We start from the raw sequence: 20743 nt of genomic DNA on the forward strand, positions 1-20743 counted from the left end.
CCTAACAGCAGAGGAAACCAAAACTTTGAGCCTAGGCCTTTCATATTGTCCTACCACCAATTTTGATTATGCAAACACTAGGATGGACATTTACAAAGGAGTCCGTAAACTCAAACTTAAAAAATACCATGTCCTTAAAAACACACAAGGAAGACAAGGTAACAGAACTCAGGAAGAAAATCTACCAAGTCAGTCAGCTAAATCTGTGACAGATACTAGCCTTATCAATGAACTAGAGGAGTTGTGGAACAACAAGTCTAGTCAAGACACAGATGAAATTTTAATCTCAACCTTGACAACCTCTGCAACTGCCTCCAATATAAAATGATTTACCAACTTCAAACCTAAATCCACCTTCATGCCAATTGCTGTACATGACTCCATTGATACATTCCATGAGGTAGTGACCAATAAAATTTTAAAAACTCAACAAGACTGTTAATATGACTAAAAGACACTATTGTGATCAAGATCAAAGATACCATCAACTTATGACTAAATTGAAATCCAATAAGGAAGTAGTTATACGCAATAGTGATAAAGGGACAACATAGTTCTCTGGTCACAGCAGGATTACAAGGCGGCCAACTAAATGATCAAGAATGTTATGTATGCACCAACGCTCCCAACCTGAAATCAACGTATCAGACATATTACAACAAATTGTCTGGATGGGCAAAAGGGATTTAATCTGAGAGGACGAATACAAATATTTGAAAAATGATAACCCAACTATACCATTTATATATTTTATCCCCAAAGTACACAAGAACACCAAGAAACCACCAGCCCATCCAATTATAACAGCCAGAGACGGTCTATTAGAGAACACTTCTATTTATGTTGATTTCTTTTTACAGGGTTTTGTGAAAGCGTTACCGTCATATGTGCGTGACACCAGTGATTTTATTAACAAAATCAAAGATGTTGAATGGGGTCCTGATCTATTACTTATTGCACTAGATGTTACATCATTATACACCAGTATCAATCCGGCATGTGGGCCGCCTGCAGCGGCGCAGGGCATTGTGTGGGAACCTCACTGTCTTCCTTATTTAGGGAAACATATTTATCATACTCAGGAAAACCTACTAGATGGCAATATTGGTCGGGCGATGCGAGGTCTCAGGAATAGCATGCAGTTCTGGGGGACACTGCCACTATCAGCGGCAGGTCGGGTGGCCCTGTTAATAATGGTAGCACTTCCCCGGCTACTTTATTACTTTAGAACGTTGCCGGTGTGGAAACCCGCCTCCTTATTTCGACAGCTTAGGTCTACGGTGGGTGGCGTCATCTGGGGGAGTGGCAGACGGAGGCTGGCACTTGACACGTTAACGTGCTCGAAAGAGGAAGGGGGCCTTGCGGTCCCGGACTTCGAACTATATTATCTAGCTGCGCAGTTCCAGGTGCTTACTCAAGCGGTGGCGTTGGAATTCAGGGGCCCTGACAGAGACCATGAACCGGAGGTACTTCGGCATGTGCTATCGTTTATTACACTCCAGCAGAAATTGCGTGTAAATTCGCTGTCTATAGAGGAATGCACTTTGTAGCTCTGCTAGAAACGTTATTTTGGTAAAATCAAGGTGCGGTGTCCTTATGCCCCAGAAATACCCTTAGGTATGTGTACCGCCTGACCACAAGGTAGGGACTGGCGGGGCCTTGCGGAATGGGAATCCCTCGGGCTACAGGTAGTTGGTGACTTGTATGAGGATGGCATGTTGCTGCCCTATAGTGAGTTGCAGGAGAGATTCGGGCTCCCACACGGTCACTACCTACTCCATTCGGCCCTGACGGCTGCGGTGCGAAAGTACTGGGGCGAGGGCCTTTCGGAGCCACCGGTAAGCACGGCCTGCCATTATGTGGTGATGGCAGCGGGCACTTACAAGGCCGTCACCTGTTTATATAGGCGCATGATTGGGGAGGGATTGCAGCCTCTACAGAAGCTGCGTGATCACTGGACGACAGACATCGGCAGAGACATACCGGACCCGGCTTGGTCACAGATCGTTAAGAGGGCAGGTAAGAGTACCAGAGATGCCAGATTTCAATTGGTTCATTTCTTCATACTGCATAGGGCCTACCTCACCCCGGCGAGCATCAACCAATACTTTCAAGTAGACACAGCGCAGTGCCCTCGTTGTAGGCTTGCGGATGCGGACCTGCTACATATGTTGTGGGACTGCCCGCAATTGGGCACATACTGGAAAGATGTGGTGGAGCTACTGTGCAGGGTCACGGAACGGCAGATTACATTGGATAAGGGTACTTGTCTATTGCATTGGTTCCCCCATACCACTAAGAATAAAATAACAAGTAAATCCAGGATCTGGGACTGGTGTTGGCCAAAAGAGAAATCACGATCAATTGGAAGGCTACAGGGGGGCCTAGTTATGCTAGATGGAAGGCTGCAATGCTAAAGTGGGCGGGGAGTGAAAGTGTAATTCGCCTACAACAGGCCCAGAGGTCCCACAATGAGAAAGCGTTAGATGCCGCCCGGGCGTGGGAAGCCTTAGTTACGGACTTGAAGGCTACTGAGGCGGACCCTGGGTCAGATTTGAGTGTGCACTCATGGAGTGGAGCGTCACAGGCGACAGCAACGATATAAGGAACAACCTGATTGAGTGAGTCCCACCACTGGGAGGCTCAAATGAGACTGTGTATTATGGGAAGTGTGGTGCGGAAAGCACATAATCAAGTCCTGTATGGACCCCGCAAGTGGGCCCGTCCTCGATCCCTTGTACGGCTGCTGCGACAATTTATACGCAGCCGTCCAGCCGCGGAGTATGCACCACCCAGTCATCCTTGGGGGTCACGGAAGTGAAATAGCAGCCGTACACGGGATAGAGGACGGGCCCACTTGCGGGGTCCATACAGGACTTGATTATGTGCTTTCCGCACCACACTTCCCATAATACACAGTCTCATTTGAGCCTCCCATTGGTGGGTGTGTCATATGGAAAATGGAGAAGTGGTTTAGCGGTTGCGCTCACCGCTTCCGTTAAAGCCCCTGAAGTGAAGCATATGGAGCTTAGAAACGCGTCGGGCAGATCCATTACGGATCGGCATCTACAAGCGGATCCCCGTCCTCACCTACACATAAGTCAAGCTGCTGCTCGTGTGCTACTCAAAGGTGGACAACCTTGGAGCGACAATTTATATGCGGCCGTCCAGCCGCGGAGTATGCACCACCCCGTCATCCTTGGGGGATCACGGAAGTGAAACAGCAGCAGTACACGGGATCGAGGACGGGCCCACTTGCGGGGTCATTACAGGACTTGATTATGTGCTTTCCGCACCACACTTTCCATAATACACAGTCTCATTTGAGCCTCCCATTGGTGGGTGTGTCTTATGGAAAATGGAGAAGTGGGTTAGCGGTTGCGCACACCGTTTCCGTTAAAGCCCCTGAAGAGAAGCATATGGACTTCGAAACGCGTCGGGCAGATCCATTACGGAGCGGCATCTACAAGCGGATCCCCGTCCTCACCTACACATAAATCAAGCTGCTGCTCGTGTGCTACTCAAAGGTGGACAACCTTGGAGCGACAATATATATATATATATATATATATATATATATATTTAAGAAAAACCGATTGTGGGGATTTTTTTTTATTATCGGTGATGAAAAACTGTCAATTCAGGAAAAACGGAATTAAGACAGAGGTGGAAAATCCATAAAATTACATGAACCTAAGAATGCAATTTGTTCCAAAAGGCCATCTCTATTGTTAGTAGAAAAAAGTGATGCCATCCAATAGTGTATGTTGAAGGAACAGACATGCTCCTCATATTGTGATGCTTTCAAGAGACTATCCGGACAACTTGCGTGATATTTCTTGGAACCTTTCAGTCCTTTCGGACCCATGATTTTGTTTAAATATCCCCTGGTGTAATGGGTGTTCCACAGGGACAATTTCCACATTAAATACCCCAAGTGCCATCAATCCACTCTCCGCCGTTTGGAGCTTACGGGCCCATTTATACTATCCAGTTCTGGGTGACTCATGGTGCCCTATTTTCAGTCCTGAGGAAGACCCTGTCATAAGGACTGAAACAGCCTACTTTGTTTCTTGGGGGTGGAAACGTCGACTGTGTCATTGTAACATGCCAGCTGGATCAACAGTGCTTTTTCACTGATATATTACTCAAAATCATGGCTATGTATTGTTTATCATTTAACTGTGTGGCTTAAAAATGTAAACTGTAAATTATGTGATTAATAGAATGTCACTACTTTCCCTTTACACTTTTCTAACCCTCACTTGATGCACAATACCTTTTCCCTGTCCTTTTCTCCCCCTAACGTGGGGCACTTGTTTGGTACAGCTTGTGAAGTAATTTGTGCCGAGTCATTTGCTGATTTACAAGCATTCGAAGATGTTCAATGTGATTAAATAACATTGATCTATATATCCATAGTGTACTAGTGTATTCATGCCTAATGAGTTCTAATTTTGTGTGTTTTCAATAATTGTCCTACTTTTAAATTACGTGATTTGCCGACTGTTTGTTGATTATTATCAATAAAAATATTTAAATAAATAAATAAACAAATAAAAAATTGTTCTACTGGGACCAATTCTTTACTGTAATGTAGCAAAGACACAACACGTGTGGCAAAAGGCCCAGGGCTATTTTTATAACCCATAGGCAAACCTGTACATTTTCTTATTTCCGAAGGTGGTAACGGCTGTCCAGTCACTGCTCTCAGGAGCCAAATTGTGACTATAGAAACCATTCGATAATCCAGTGCGGTTTTGTAATTTTTATGGAGTAGTATGTTCACTAACACAGATCTTTACGTATTTTGTACTGCGAATTTCTAAAATTGACTATTCAAATTTCGATAATCTAAGACAATGCGATACAATCCGTGGGGTTCTGATACAGGAAAAAGAGGATTATTCATTGGGGATACACAGGATTCAATCACACCCTGATGCTCCATCAATATCAAACAGGAGCCTTAGCTCCTTGTTTAATTGGGAATTGCTAGACCATAAAGGGATTGCATGTGCTGGTGAATCTCTATCTCAGCCCACCTGATTATGGTACACTGCCGGGTCAAAGGCCAAAGCACACTCAGCTGCAAAAGCCGTTTCATGTTCCTCAGGGACATGACACGAAAAACTCAGAAGTATCACGTCTTCCTCTTTTGGAGCGGCTAGCACAAAATGTGGTGTCCAATCTGCCTCTGCCAACAAAATGTCATACAATGAGATTAGATTCTCCCAAAAAACCGCAGTGATGGTACACTCTATATCACCTTCAATTTGGAAGACTATTTCATAGAGTCTATCCGGGGGGCAACCCGGGTATCTGCTGTCTCTACTGAAATGAATGTGTCAGTTGCTCTCGCCTCCAGACACGGACGCAGTGTCTCTCGCACTATGGAAACATCTGCTGCGCTGTCGAGCAGCAACGAATATAACACAGGGGTAACCCAATTAACCCATAGGCCTTTAGGTATCTAATACAGTCAAAAAAGAAAATAAAGCCTACGGAATTGTTACATGTCTAAATAATTTTAGGAATGGATACCATTAATTATCCATTCTTGGGTTGGTCATTTTAACCACAACTTAATCAGATACGATTTTAAGTATAGAGTTTCTTCAACTGGGCAGCCAACAAACACAAATAGTTATCATGTATATGGTTTAACTATTTCTTTTAATTAAACCACGTTTCTCCATAAGTACTAGTATCTCACATTTAACACAGATATACACAATTTATACATATATACAAAACCACACAGGATTTATACATTTACACATATATACAATTTTCTTTGAACCAAACTTGGGGTTCTTTTGCCCAGCTTATTTTACAAAAGGATGTTTATCTACAGTTAATCAAAAAAAATTCCTTATTTTCGGATCACCAAAACAAAACAAACACAAAAAGAGTGTCCAAGGTTAACAGCTTTTAACCTCTCTCCATCTAGCACTCCTTATTAGTTCTTATTTCATCATCACAGTCAAACACACTTTTTTTGTATTGGTGCCTTCAACAAAACTGTGTCGATGCGTTTCAGCCTCTTATCAATCCAGGCCTTATCAGGACTTTCAGGGCAAATATAATTCATACATTTCGTTTTCAAGTATGAAAACTTGTAGAGATGGTAGGGAGCGAAAAATGTAGGTACAGGTAGGAACTTTTATTTTCTCTTTCACTTTTTCTTTTATATATACATATAAACACAGATCTTTATACTGTATTTCAGGTGCTCAAGTGAGTAATATGGTGCAGGACGTGACATAAGTGATCAAAGTGAACGGACTGTCACACAACATCAACAAGGTTAAAAACACAACAATTATATACAATGGAACGAGTGAAAATCCTTGGGTAGGTCGACGGCGTTTCGATCTATATAACTTTAGATCATCATCAGGACTGATGAGCCTCCTGAAAATTGATATAACAAACAAGATCTCTCAATGGGATGATCCAAGTAGCGCTCAGCCGCTGTTAATTTGGACGAGGGTCCTACTCGAATTGGTTAGTTAAGAGTAATGGCAGTCTAGGGAGTTCCGTTAGCGCGTTCGTCGCTATGGCAATGAATATTGAAGCCTGGAATTAATCCCGGCGTGTAGGCGTAGCAGGGAAGGGGGTCGGAAGTAATGGCAGTCTACGGGGTTCCGTTAGCGCGATCGTCCCTATGGCAGTAATTCTTGGAGCCTGGAATTAATCACGGCGTGTAGGCGTAGCAGAAAGGGGGTCCGAGTGCCTCGCTGCTCAGCGAGGCACTCGGACCCCCTTTCTGCTACGCCTACACGCCGTGATTAATTCCAGGCTCCAAGAATTACTGCCATAGGGACGATCGCGCTAACGGAACCCCGTAGACTGCCATTACTTCCGACCCCCTTCCCTGCTACGCCTACACGCCGGGATTAATTCCAGGCTTCAATATTCATTGCCATAGCGACGAACGCGCTAACGGAACTCCCTAGACTGCCATTACTCTTAACTAACCAATTCGAGTAGGACCCTCGTCCAAATTAACAGCGGCTGAGCGCTACTTGGATCATCCCATTGAGAGATCTTGTTTGTTATATCAATTTTCAGGAGGCTCATCAGTCCTGATGATGATCTAAAGTTATATAGATCGAAACGCCGTCGACCTACCCAAGGATTTTCACTCGTTCCATTGTATATAATTGTTGTGTTTTTAACCTTGTTGATGTTGTGTGACAGTCCGTTCACTTTGATCACTTATGTCACGTCCTGCACCATATTACTCACTTGAGCACCTGAAATACAGTATAAAGATCTGTGTTTATATGTATATATAAAAGAAAAAGTGAAAGAGAAAATAAAAGTTCCTACCTGTACCTACATTTTTCGCTCCCTAGCGTTTATTAAATACTCGCTCTCTTTACCTTTCCTTTTAGGACCTTATCAGGCCTACCTTGAACCATTGTTTGTTAAACAGCATAATTCTACCCCAGGTTCAACTTTATGGGGTCCCCTTGTTTATAAAAACATGAAAACTTGTAGAGAACACAATTCTCTACCAGGCGGCTTCTTTCATTCAAACTTCCATCAAGGAATGCCGAAACTACGGACTTTGGCAGCAGTATAATCCCATCTGTTCAATCCTTAATATTGATCCTTTATACCGACAGGCAGTAATCACTTCTGTTCGCCAAATCCACAAGGCGCTGTGGAGCATAGTCACCGCCCAAGTCCAATCTAGAAGAAGTGTTCTCACCGTCTGAGGCATATTTCGCTGTTAAAGCTGCAACTTTCTTCTGATACGGGGGTCGAAAACGAGGTAGGTCCTCTTGTTTGGCTTTAACGTCAAACTGTCGAGGTTGATCTTGTCCCTGTTGTGTGACTGGACCTTTGCTACGATCCTGGCGCTCCCCACCACCGACTTGAGAGCCCGATGTGTCCTGTAAAGAACGAGGAGAATGCTGATCAAGGACTTAAACTCTATCAGGACACTTAATTTATGTGCGGTCGCGCCAGTCATAAGTACGCTCAGAAGACTCAGGCGTCGATGAACCAGCACACGAACCTTCCTTCTGTTGCTGTTGCCACGGTTTCTTCTTTTTCCAGTTCTTTTTAGGAAATAACTGGCGATTGTCTTAGTCAGCCAGGGCCTTTTGCATTCGAGACGAAGTCTGCGTTTGAGTAAAAGGCTTAACTCCCAGACTATTGCGGCCTATGGTCTTATAAGCTTTTGCAATAATCTTCGGTAATTTGCGCGCCTTGTCTGCGTCTGCGACAGCCTCCAAGCGGTTAGCCACTTGTAAGCTTACAGCATCACCCTTGACATTAGCAAGGATCATATCAGCAACCACGTCGATCACCCCTACCAGTCTCATCCCCAACTCCAGAGCCGCCTCTGCTCCGTGTTTGCCCTGAACACGTTTTATCACGGAAGGGAGTACGGTCATGGAGGGAGTGTCAAAACACTTCGAATACACCGCTGCAAACACCTTGTCCCAGGTGTTACAATCAGTCAATATAGGAATTAAGTCTTAAGGCAAACATATAGTTAAGATCCTGTGTTTCTCACAAGGAGTGATATTTGGAAAAACAGCTTCTAGTTGCCCAAATTTTTAAGCAAGCCAATGAGGAAACTCATCCATATTTTGTGGATGCTTACCCATCACTGAATTAACCATAAGGGGACTGACGGTTACGCCACCAGGTCAAGCAGGTTGTGCAGCAACGCTAGGTGGTCCCACTTGAAAGTTGAGCGACATGAACTGTATGACAGTTCTATGCACACGTATCAAGGAAGCATGTAATACATGCAGTTTGGCAAGCGTTGCCCTTGTCAGATAAAGCGGGTGTGGGGTATACCCAGCCAAAACAGGTCACATGTCCCCATCGATAAAGGGCCTAAGTGGACCAGCGTTATTGGGTGAGGAAGGGTGCCATTAAACCAACTTTGGTGTTGCCAAACTATAAGCGTAACCTCAAGAGTACTATACGGTAGATATTGCAGCGGAATCGCAGTGGCAGTATACTCATGAAACAAATTGTCTGCTCCATCGAATGCCGGAAAAGTGATCCAAGAATAAAATACATCAAAGAGGAAAGCTGAATCCGCTTCCACAACAAAAATAAGCACTACACCTGCATCAGGTACTCCATATTGTTTTAAATAAGCCCTGAGCAGAGCGCGGTTAGGAGGTGATATAGCAACCACCATAATGAACAAGAGAGAATAACAACCATGCGCGGCAGCGCAACAAAGGGTTCAAATAAAGAGAAAGACCTTTTAAAATTCAAGCTTGAAAAACCTATATCACAATATAGGAGGTTACACCGTCACAGATGTCTCCGGAAAAAGTGAGGGTATTTTGGACAAGCACAAGCGCTACTCAAGTGTATCGCAGATAAGAACCAGACCAAACTTACGGGGATTCTGCACATACACAGAACTATGGGCAGGAAAACAGGACCTCGGTGTATAGGGGTTGTACCTTCCTACCACCTTGGTACCCAAAATCCCCAAACCGACTAGCTATTGTGTCTCATTCGTTCTCTGACAAAATCACAAAGCTACAAATGATTAGACAACCCAGAACACAACACTCCCGACTCTCTCAGGAATGGCTGTAGCCAGACATACCCTTTTCACTTACTCACTCATACTTGTCCACAATAAGAATAGTCAGAGTCACTGTATAGTTCAAAATGTTTACTTTAACTATTGTGCTCTATAATGCAGTATACGAGCCACTACCAGCAGCAAAATGCATAAACCTAGCCCAGTTAGTATTGTTACAATACCATAGAATACAAAGGGGGATGTCATTATGTATAGACAGTGGAAAAAGGACCATAAGGCCAACCCACCCTCCTCTTGGTAAGTTGAGGTTTATTATATAAAGGAAGTTCTCTGGGCTTTATCCATGTAACAATCTAATATCAAAACACGAGCTCTCTAGCAGTGCACCTGTGTGTAGTATGTTTTGTCTACGTAATAGGGACTGACCAGAAAAGAATAACAAGGGGCATGTTTTTCGACCTTGCACATCCTGTTCAGACTAAACTCAGACTAAACTCCAGGAATAGCAGAGAACGCAGCAAGGAGACCGTTCTCATGTGAAAGACACAGAGTCTTGCAAAATACAGTCTTGTAGTAACATGCGCAAAAGCAGCAACATGGCAGCTGAGCTCATGCTAACTCAGCAAAGTCGAGAATAACCCAAAGGGCCACATAACAAAGGGTTGGAAGTGATCAAAGTCATATTGTGTTTATGTCTCATATATGCCCTTGAGAATAATCAGAATATCAGAAAGGATACATTCGAGAGGCCTACATAATATGTCATCATATTTAACGAGAGAGGGTTCAGAGTCCCTTGTCTGTGGCCACATCACTAAGAAAAGTACTCAGAATATGTTTAAAAAAGTAGCAAGGAAGGGACCAACTCCCTTGAAAGTATAAGGTGTCAAATCTCCATCTGCTTTGGCAGATTGAGCAGTTCGGTCAAGTATTCTATTTTTAGCGCCAAGACGCCCATGGGCATTCGTTGAGCTTTACAAATCCATAATTAAATCAAATCACAAATCCATAATCAAGATAATCGAGCAGGTCTTTCAAACAGGAGCAGACCAGCGTGTGGACAAGCAACGTCAGACATTTTCTTCCTTTCCAAGTTAGCAGACCGAGGTACAGAGAGCTTGTTTGTCTATTTAAGGCAAGGTCAGCAAAAAAAACCCATAAAAGTTAAACCATTAAATAGGCAGCGTATGCACTACTCGTTTTTCCAAAAATGGGGAGGGAAATAACAGGTGGAATGTTATTGCATTTTTTGCAACAAAAGTGTACACAGAAAAAATGCTTAATGCGGGGTTAGGTTTGCTAGTGAATGAAGCAACTGCTAAACACTCAGTGACTTCTAGGTAAACAACAGACATGACTGGGGGTTCAGATAAACATATGGTTTATGTAAACTCATCCTTTGGGTGAGTCTTGCAAAATGTGACTAGGGGCATGATTCAGGTGAAATCTTCTAATTGTTCCGCATCTACACCCAATGGTCTTCTTGACACTGAGCCTTGTACTGGACAGATGGATGATGGTTTGTTGGATAATGGGTGTTACAACTATACAAGGCACTGTGCTTATTCTTAGCAGGAATCAAGTTTCCCTTCTGGCATGGAATGGCTAGAGTTTCCAACAACTAGTATCCAGCGGTGCGGAATTGTATGGAACTTCTATTTGTCCATTGAACGGGATGCTTCATATATCTACTTGTCCACGTAAAAAAATCCACTTGTCCCTTTGGTGCCATGCAGTGAGGTGACAAATGATGGCAACATGCTCATATCAGAGCTCTGATTATAGCCTCTCTGATTATGCTAGGATTCATATTATAGAAACCACTCGATTTAAAAGAATTGTATCTGTGTTTTTAAATTGTTTGCCATACATTGCACTGACCCCTGGCACCCACCTCTACAGCGCCGAGCAGCAGATTCACTTGCTGTCCTGGGAAAAAACGCTGGTTCACCGCCGCCATTACCTTGTCCAAGGGAGCCACGAGGCACGCCCACCTCGGCTGGCCACGCCCCCTCCCAGTGATACAAATAGAGCGCGCTGAATACTAGCGCTGCTCTATTGACAGAGAGACTCCTGAGGCGGAAAGCCGGGAGTGTGGGCTCAGAAACCACTCGATTTTAAAAAATTGTATCTGTGTTTTTAAATTGTTTGCCATACTTTGCACTGACCCCTGGCACCCACCTCTACAGCGCCGAGCAGCAGATTCACTTGCTGTCCTGGGAAAAAACGCTGGTTCACCGCCGCCATTACCTTGTCCAAGGGAGCCATGAGGCACGCCCACCTCGGCTGGCCACGCCCCCTCCCAGTGATACAAATAGAGCGCGCTGAATACTAGCGCTGCTCTATTGACAGAGAGACTCCTGAGGCGGAAAGCCGGGAGTGTGGGCTCAGAAACCACTCGATTTAAAAAAATTGTATCTGTGTTTTTAAATTGTTTGCCATACTTTGCACTGACCCCTGGCACCCACCTCTACAGCACCGAGCAGCAGATTCACTTGCTGTCCTGGGAAAAAACGCGGGTTCACCGCCGCCATTACCTTGTCCAAGGGAGCCACGACGCACGCCCACCTCGGCTGGCCACGCCCCCTCCCAGTGATACAAATAGAGGGCGCTGAATACTAGCGCTGCTCTATTGACAGAGAGACTCCTGAGGCGGAAAGCCGGGAGTGTGGGCTCAGAAACCACTCGATTTTAAAAAATTGTATCTGTGTTTTTAAATTGTTTGCCATACTTTGCACTGACCCCTGGCACCCACCTCTACAGCGCCGAGCAGCAGATTCACTTGCTGTCCTGGGAAAAAACGCTGGTTCACCGCCGCCATTACCTTGTCCAAGGGAGCCACGAGGCACGCCCACCTCGGCTGGCCACGCCCCCACTCTGACGCCCGAACATCTACTATAAACATGAGTCAAGGCCGGTAGGCGCAGCGGACGAGCGCAGCAGGCGCGTCGATGGCGCGCCGAAGGCGCGCTTGAGGCAAGCTCGTCTGCGCTCGTCAGCGCTGAGGCAGCGCCAGACGCCATACACCATGCCTCTCGTCATTGTGGTAAGCCTACCTACTCTAGAACTGAGTTACTTAGCTTACGACACCTCAGGCAGGGATGCGCTATCCTCAACCCCTCCCTCATACACTCTCCCCGAGTATGTTCATGTGGGTTCTCCCTTCCAATCCCCCACCGGCAAACCCCCCACGCCAGAGCTGAATGCTCAAAAATTAAAATTGGCCACTTAAATGTCCGATCCATGCCCAAACACCACGCTGAAATCTGCGACTTGGTCACTAACCATGCCCTGGACATATTATTTCTTACGGAGACGTGGCTCCATGATGATATGGACTCTGTACTGAACCTGGCAACCCCTACAGGCTACACTATCCACACTCTCAACAGAAATTCCAGAGGCGGTGGGATCGCTGTGATGACCAAAGCGAATTTTACGTGTCAGCTTACTAAAGCTTGCATTTCAGATAGCGAATGCACTCGCTACAATATTAAAATTAATTCTCAGCTCAGCTTGGTAGGTTTTCTGATTTATAGGCCCCCAGGAAATGATGGTAAATTCATTGCCTCACTCCTTAAGAGCCTCTGCTCCCAGATTACGGATACCGCTAACTTCACTGTAATTGGGGACCTGAACATTCATTTTGATCAAACTGGAACTCTAAAATTAACACTCTATTAGCGGACTTAGGCGCGCTACAATTAGACCAACTCATAAAGGGCCCCACGCACACAGGTGGTCACCTCCTAGACCCTATCTTTTCGAACATCACCAATGCAATGGTCGAAATGCCTATCCCCATGACCTGGACTGACCATTATCTAGTATCCATGTCAATTCCCTGTAAAAACCTCTTGCTTAATGTACCCTCCCAGCAGATCCAGAAAAGACCCTGGAGGAAGCTCCGCCTGGAGGACTTCCACGGTCTCCTCACTATGTGTCCTCCCCAATTTAGCGAAAACCCTGATCATGGATACGACCAATTCTGCAACTGGATCAGCCAAGCCCTGGATACTCTGATCCCCACTAAATGGATCAAAGCACGTACTCATGAATCCAGTCCCTGGTATAACAAACAACTGGCAGCACTAAAAAAAGAATGCAAAAAAGCTGAAAGATGCTGGAGAAAGGACTATGAGCCTGCCCTCAAGGTCCTATATACAAAAGCCCAAAAAATTTACCACCGGAGCATATGCAAGACCAGGGCAACCTACTACGCCTCGGAGATTAAAAACAGCAATAACGCATCAAAAACCATCTTCAAAATTCTTTTTTTTTAATTTCAAATCATATTTTATTTATTAACCATAACAGAGATGATAGCGGCAAGAAAGCATCAAAAGAATTACAATCATGTTGCCAAAGTACCGCAACCAGACATGGGTTATTACACAAAACAATACGTAGACAGTAAAGGAAAATAAAGTACCATCCTTGCATTCACATTTTTGTACATAGTTCCGTGGAGCCCTCTGTCCAAATCAAGTCATATCACACCATGTATGTTACACCATTCTTGCTTCATGATTCTAAGGTTGTCAAGCCCGTGAGCCCAAGATATAGCCATTACAGTTCACGCAACACGGAGCCCATAATTCACTGAGAACAGACCTCATCGTATGGAACTTCAAGGTGGGTCAAAGATGAAGGAGGCTCGGTCCAATGAAGACCATAATTTTTTGTTGGTGACCTGCCATGGTGATGAGTGTAACGCGGGGTTGTCAGTGCCCCTAATGCAGGACAGCCATTCCCTCCAGGCATTGAAGGAGACCTCACCCGTTGATTTCCAATTGCACAGGATCACCTTACATGCTAAAGTTAGTAGGAGATCCAGGAGCTGGCGGTCATGGTCACCTTTTAGTGATAGATCTAATGCCCCTAGGAGAATGTAGATGAATTCCCTCGTAGGATGTATGTGGAGCGTGTGTGCAATGTAGTCAAAGATTTTTGCCCAGAAGGCGTGGAGCATGGGGCAATCAAACAGCATGTGCGGAAGGTCACCAATACCAGAGGAGCAGTTCCAGCAATCCGGTGTGTCCCGTAGGCCAACCTTAAATAGCCTCTGTGGGGTCCAAAATGCTCTGTTGATAATCATATATTTGGTTTGTGATAGTATCGGTGATACCTTGTGTGTGAGTGCTGATGCATGTATCCTGACCCAGTCTATACTTATGCCAGTGTTGTTCGTTTCTGATTCCCATTTCAACTCATTGCGCTTCATTGATTTGCTGGCCGTTGGCGCGAGTAGTTTGTATATTTTAGAGACAAAATGTCCAGAGGATTGAAAGTGGGGTAGCATAGCTTTTAGCCAAGGCTTCGCTAGTTTGAATGTTTTAGTGGATAAGGCCGATTTTAGCTTTAAAAAGGCATAAAAGTCTATCGGTAACAGGGAGTGTCTAGCCTGTAGAGTCGAGAATGGCAATGGCATATTATGTTCGTATAGATCAGAGACCACATTAAGACCTTTATCGGACCAGTGGTCCCATACGACAGGTGATCCACTAATTTTAATGGACGGGTTACGCCATAAGGACGCAGAGGAGGAATTGTGGATTCGTTGACCATTGGCATGAGCGCGATCTAACCGCAGGAGGGCTCTCTTGGTATTGAGCATGATGTATTTAGAGTTCGTGAGATGTGAGAGGTCCATTGTTAGGACTGCAGATAGCGGGGCTTTGCCTATAATGGATTTTTCAATATTGATCCATAAGGGCGTGTAGACAGGGTCCTCGATAAACCAGGAGGCTCCCTGCTTACAGAGAAAGGCGGTCTGGTAATTCCTGAAATTTGGCAATCCTAAACCCCCTTTAAGCTTTGGAAGTTGCAATTTTTTCATGGCAATTCTCGGCTTCTTCCCTTTCCACAGGAAATCCGAGATCAGTTTTTCAATCCTATGTAAAAAGTCCTCCGTGAAGGTCATGGGGAGCATACACGCCATATAATTCACCAAGGGACTGATCATCATTTTTAGTGTTTCAGCCCTGCCCCACCATGAAAGAAATTTAGGGGACCACCCATCCAACAACTTTTGTATTTTCTTGTAGAGTATCTCCTCATTAATTTTTAAGGTGGATATCAAGTCCTTTTCAAATTCCATGCCTAAATATTTAAAACTCTTCGACTGCCAGGTAAGCCCGGAGTCGCCCAGGATGGCTTTATCACATAGATTATTCAATGACTTCACCTCAGTTTTATCCTTGTTCAAGGAGTATCCAGAAACAGCTGAGAAGTCATCTATCGTGGACATTAGCGCAGGGATAGCCTTATCAGCTTGTTCGCTCATGACTAACACGTCGTCTGCATAAGCCGTGAGTTTAATTGTGCAGTCGGTGAACCGGATTCCAGCGATGTCAGGGTTTTCCCTTATGTAGTACAAAAAAGGCTCAATAGCCAGGAGGAATAAGGACGGGGATAATGGACATCCCTGTCTAGTACCCTGCTCTAGACCAAATGGGGAGGAAAAAGCGCCGCCAGCTCGTACTCTAGCAGAGGGACAAGCATAGAGGGACATGACTAATTTAGTGAATGTGGGACCCAGGTCAAATTTATGTAGTACAGCATTTAAGTAACCCCAGTCTACTTTGTCGAACGCTTTTTCAGCGTCTAGTGTGATGGCGATGGTGGGTGTAGCTAAGAGTTTCGCCTTCTCAATGACATGAGCCAGGATTCTCGTATTATCGCTCGAGAGCCTTTTCTTCAGAAAACCGGCTTGCGAGGGATGTATAAGAGACGGCAGGACTCTTTGGATGCGATTCGCTAGAATTGATGCTAGGAGCTTACAATCTAAATTTATCAGTGAGATAGGCCTGTCGTTTTTGGGGAGTTTGTGGTCTTTGCCTTCCTTGGGTATTACCGCAATCACAGCCTCTGCCATAGTCCCCTTAACTTTGCCTGTATTGGTAATTTCATGAAAGACCTCCAGGAGAGGGGTGGAGAGAATATGGCCAAAGGTCTTATAAAATTGTGCTGTATAGCCGTCAGGCCCAGGGGCTTTCCCCTTTTTGAGAGACTTGATCGCGCCAATAACCTCCGACTCAGAGATCGGTTCATTCAAGGAGTCTCTTTCCGCAGCCGTTGGTGTTGGGAGCGTGCAGTTGGAGAGGTATTTCTCCATTTTTACGCTGTCTACATGCATGTTCTTAGCATAAAGTTTCTCGTAAAAGTCCTTGAAGATATTCGCAATCTTAGTGGGGTCAGAGTTAGGAGTCCCATTGTCATCGAGTAAGGATGCAATGGTATTCTTTTGGATTTTAAATTTAAGATAAGCGGCTAGTCCCTTCCCGGCTTTGTTCGAGTCACAAATTTTGAAACGCTTCCTCCTGTCTAACCAGATTCCCGCCTTTTCACTAATAAGTTTGTTATAGGTGTATTTCTGATTGGACAGTTCAGTAAGAACCTCAGGGTTTCTATTCCTCAAGTATGTGTGCTGGAGTTTTGCAATGTCCTCCTCTAATTTTAACAAGGCTGCAGTGCGGTTCTTATTAATTGCAGACGATATTTTTATAATAACCCCCCTTATGGTGGACTTCAACGCATCCCATCGAGTGGTGTCAGAAGTGTCCCCCCTCTTGTTTAATAATAAAAAGTCTTTTATGGCAGTGTCAAGGGTTTCTTTGTGCTTTGTGTCAGTGATAATGGTGTCATTGAATCGCCACATAGATTGACGGGTGGTCGGTTTAATATTAGACAAAGTAAGGGAGACGCAGGAATGATCAGAGACTAATCTGGGAGCAATGTCCGCGTCCTCAACTCTTGCCACCGCATTATTAGATATGAGTATATAGTCGATTCTTGAGAACGAGTCATGCGGTGGGGAATAGAATGAGTAATCTCTGCCATCAGGGTGCATCAAGCGCCACGTGTCCACCAAATGAAATCTATTGCACAGTTTCATGAATGCCTTATGGGCCTTCCCCGGGCGAAAGACGCATTTAGAGTCTCTATCTAGTATTGGGTCGTGTGGGAGGTTGAAGTCGCCCGCCAAAATATGGACTGCTGTGTCGGGGATGGAGTTTATCTGCTTCGTTAAGCCTACCCAGAAGGACGGATCATGTGTATTTGGGGCATAGATAGTCGTGATAAAGAATTCAGTGTCATCCTTGAGTAGTCTCGCTGAGACCCATCTGCCTTTCGTATCTATTGCACTAGAGACTATTTCCACATTCGCATTTTTAGCCACTAGCATTACCACCCCATTCTTTTTTGAGATTGCCTCAGAGCCTATCACTTCAGTATAATACTTATTGCGTAGTGTGTGGAATTGCTTTGCTTCCAGTTTCGTTTCTTGCAATAAGGCTATATCTCCATGCTGTCTTCGTAGATAGTCAAGTATTTTTTGGCGCTTAACTGGCTGGTTGAGTCCCTTCACATTCAACGATAGTATTTTAAGGTTAGTTACAGTTGTCGTTCCTATCGGAGTGTCTATAACAGCAGCCATCAACTATGCATCCAGTAATATCGTCTCATAACACATGTGTATACATAAGGGCTAGGCCATGGAAGCGGTCTCATACCCCTTAAGGAGTCGACAGCATCTTTTGACACACATGATGTGGGGCTAGGACAGTATGCAGGATACAGAGGTACAGAGTATAAGCTTCGGAACATAATGTGGTACATTGGATGTAAGCTAGTATGCAAGGCGGACAGAATTAAGCAAAACCATATACGAAATAACAAAACAACCCCTCCCTTCCTCCCTTCCAACCTCCCACCACCCTCCTCCCTCACCCACTTCCCTCCCCTCCCTCCCCAATAGTAGATACAACAGAACATGGCGACTCAGGAATGACGACCAGTCGGCCGCCTCCAAGCAACTTACTCTTAACTACGATTCTACAGGCTGCAATCCTAATTCTGAGGAATTAGCCCAAATGTGTTAGGCAACAACAAACAATAAACAACGCTGGTGCCAGAACATTAAACACAGGAAAATCACCGCTTTGGGTTCAATGTCGGGACCAAATATATCAGTACTTGCAAAGAATTATCATAAGCGTGTTCAACAACAGGTCAACAGTACAGCAGGGCATAGTGCCTCTTTAAGGCCCATAAGGGGCATGAACAATATCATGGTAGCATGGTATCATATTAGCATAGGTATGGTGTCGTGGGTGCAGTAGCAAGGGTAGAACCATACTGAGTCAGCTTATAATGATATTTGTTTCAAGGTGAAGGTTCATCAGATCGTTCAAGGGATCGGTCTAATCATTCTAATCTAGATATCCAATCTATCTAATCTATCTAGTCTAGATATTTCAAGTTAAGGGTTCACCAGATCGTTCAAGGGATCGTTCCAATATAGATCTGGAGTCAGATGAATAGCTGATATAGGGCCCAAGGGTACAGAGTACATTACCGTGACATTACCGTCCAAAGGCCACTTATGCTCACCAACCAGGTATCAAGTCCAAGACAAGAGAGCCGCATGTCAGATCCAGTTCAGATAGGCACTTTTATAAGAGTTATAAGAGTTCTGGAGTATGAGATTGGTAGGACAAAATTTCAAAATCAGAGTTTATCCGAGGCCAGACGCAGAGGCTCCCTGTTGATCTGGGGGGGAGACTTCCATACTGCCATCACCACGGTCAAACAGGAGTTGTCGTAGTTTTCGCGGGTCTGAGAACATATGGGATATGCCTTGTATTGTCACTCTAAACTTAGTTGGACCGATAAAGCCATACAGGTGACCAAGTGACTTTAGTTGGGGTCTCATTGCAAGGAAGGCTTTTCTGATCTCCATAGTTTCCTTGCTGAAGTCCTGTGAGATGAAGATTTTTTGGCCTTTCCATAGTACGTGGTTGTGTTTACGAGCGAAGGTGAGTATCTGTTCTGTGTGTTGGTACCTTAGTGGTTTGCACACAATCGCTCTTGGGCCCTTTTGGTCCTTTGAGATTCGTCCTGGCACCCTATGCGCCCTGTCAAACTCCAGTGGCTGAGTGAAAGTTAGATTTGTGGCCTGCGTGAACCACTCCTCGAGGAAGGGTATGCAGGAATCATGTTTCTCCTCCGATTTCTCCGGCATACCAAAAATTCTTAGGTTCCCTCTTCTGTTTCTGTCCTCCAACTCTGCAACCTTCCTCACGAGATGGTCAGAGCACAAGGAAAGGTTCTTGACAGCTCCACATGTCTTATTTTCGAGGTCTTCCAATTTGCTTATCCTTGACTCGGTGTCGGTTAATCTCGAGTTGATGTCCTTAATGTCTTGGCGGATAGCAACAACCTCTTCCTTGGTAGATTTGGCCAAGTCTCTGACTTCTTCTAGCCTGCTCAGGATTGTTTCCACGGCTTCCTCCATTTTTTTCCCTTTGTTCCCTTTGATCGGTGTCGGTGGGTTAGATTTCAGGCGTTTGGCAGCTGCACCATTCTCTTTTTCTCCCATACTGTAAATGCCTGGGCGATGGGTTGTACAGGCGTCTTGGGGTTTCAGGCATGTAGCGATGAGACCACGTATATTTGGATTGCGGAGTATACACCCCTCCCTTTTTAAAGATGTTCTTTATAGAACCTAGGCCTTGTGGGCGCTGACAGACTTGAGATTAGTGAAAGTGTTCAATTAATAAAGCGCTAAATTCAATGTAAAGCGCAAGGTGGGCGGAGTGATTGTGGAGTTCAGATCCTCGTGGGCACAACCAGAGGCATCACTGCATTAGAGCCCGGGATGGCTCGAGCGCGATAGCAGACATGTTGGGAAGCCGCCATTTTAGTTAATTAGACCCTACGCTGCATTTTCACGAGCTGTACGTTTTACAAGGGGCAGTTACTTTAGGGGTCGCGATTTTGTAACATGCAGAGCGCGTCACGTCGTTTACAGGCTGCTGTTGTGGACTCTAGCAGTGTGGCACATAGGGCAGATATATATCAGACTCATTCTTCCAGCATTCTTGTGGGAAACAGAGCACGATAGCTTGCTGATACTGCAGTGGGAGTCATGCGTACTGGGTTGGAATTCACTAGCTTCACCAGTTGAACAAGGTTCGCCTCTCGCACAGTACACTGCAGATAAGCCTCTTTGAAATTGCGGTGCACTCCATATAAATAGTCTGCCTTATACCGGTAATCATGAGTAGTGAAAAGTAGTAGTGAATAGCGCCTCACTGACGAGAAAGATATGTTGCATTACAAGTATATTGGATGCAGAGCCCCCCATGAACACTCATCGGCGAGAGCCGCCATTTTGTACAGCGCGTGATATGACCT

General features: G+C 44.9%; 1 protein-coding gene across 6 annotated transcripts in view; it reads right to left on the reverse strand.

The window, feature by feature from the left end:
* PSMA8 (proteasome 20S subunit alpha 8) overlaps positions 1 to 20743 on the reverse strand; it is a 443554-nt gene that overhangs the window by 20417 nt on the left and 402394 nt on the right. The window lies entirely within an intron of this gene.

Source organism: Lissotriton helveticus, chromosome 4_1 (genome assembly GCF_964261635.1).
Source record: "Lissotriton helveticus chromosome 4_1, aLisHel1.1, whole genome shotgun sequence".
Classification (NCBI taxonomy): Eukaryota; Metazoa; Chordata; class Amphibia; order Caudata; family Salamandridae; genus Lissotriton; species Lissotriton helveticus.